Source organism: Lactuca virosa, chromosome 7 (genome assembly GCF_052849685.1).
Source record: "Lactuca virosa cultivar CGN04683 chromosome 7, Lactuca_virosa_CGN04683_v6, whole genome shotgun sequence".
Lineage (NCBI taxonomy): Eukaryota > Viridiplantae > Streptophyta > Magnoliopsida > Asterales > Asteraceae > Lactuca > Lactuca virosa.
The window spans coordinates 125,965,124-125,966,320 of record NC_136432.1 but is presented as its reverse complement, the minus strand read 5'-3'; the positions used below and the strand labels follow the sequence as shown (position 1 = coordinate 125,966,320).

Here is a 1,197-nt window from a genome sequence, read left to right as displayed (position 1 = left end):
ATCCAGAACTCCGATAGTTCCACCACTTGAAGATCCTGAATCGGCTTTCCATAAAAAGAAGGTTAAAAAGATCGACGAATCAACAAGCACTTGAGTACAACACATACGGAAGCTTTGAAATAACTCCAAACGCGATGGGCATTGGTTACGAGGGAGGAACAAAGAGCGAATCAGAAGATGACATAAAGAGCGAAGTTGAAGAAATGGCGAACATCACCAGAATGACGATGGGGGAGTACAGGAAAAGGTTGCATAACGACAATCGTCCAGGACTTGTGCCGCCCGGGATTCCATCTAACAGAGGTTTTAAGCTCAAGGCGCACATTCTATCAAAGCTTAAGGACATACCTTTTTCCGGGAAAGATTATGAAGATGCTTTCAAGCACATCGATGAAGTTTTAGACATTGCTAATTATTTTAATGTCCCAAATGTTTATAGAGATGTAGTATTATTGAGAATGCTTCCCACGATGTTTACCGGAGATACAAAGATATGGTTGAATTCGTTACCTCCTGGAACAATAAGGACTTGGGACAAACTCCGTGCAACATTTATCAAGCAATTTAGTCCTCCCTCCAAGATATCTAAGCTAAAGAAGAAGATAGCCAATTTTCAGAAAGAAATGGGAGAGTCATTATACGAAGCTTGGGAGAGATATAAGGGCCTTTTAAGAAATTGTCCTCAACATGATCTAAACGCGCAACAAGAAGTCTTTATTTTCTATGATGGGGTGAATGTTACAACAAGGCAAATCCATGATTCTCAAGGACCAATTACAAAGAAAGAACCGACCACCATTAAAGAGCTAATTGAAGAATTTGCAAAACACTCGAGAGAATATCATAATTCACGAGAAGATGTGATAAGAGGAAATGGAAATGGAAGGAACCAGAACATGGCAATGGTATTGGCAAAATTAGAGAATATGGATAGAAGAATGATGAAATTGGATCAATCTATACGTGCCATAAGAGTTGGTTGTGAAAATTGCGATGGGACATTCTCTGCATCGTTCCACGTGTCGTATTCTAGGTGGGGTGTGAGTGTGCGTTGCGCAAGCGGTCAGGGAGCGCGGTTACGCGTGGGAATTTCTGTTTTCTTAAAAATTGCATTACTTTTTCATATGACCTCCGTTTTCAACGGGTTTTATATCCACATGTAGCTATCGACGAGACCTACAACTTTAGTTTAGACTC

The 1,197-nt window shown here is 40.4% G+C and overlaps 1 non-coding gene across 1 annotated transcript; it reads right to left on the bottom strand.

Moving 5' to 3' along the window:
• Positions 1-587: 587 nt before the first annotated feature.
• On the bottom strand, positions 588-694 carry LOC145128109 (small nucleolar RNA R71). Its single transcript, XR_013716710.1, has one exon. It is a non-coding gene; the product is annotated as a small nucleolar RNA R71 (small nucleolar RNA).
• Between the last annotated feature and the right edge of the window lie 503 nt (positions 695-1,197).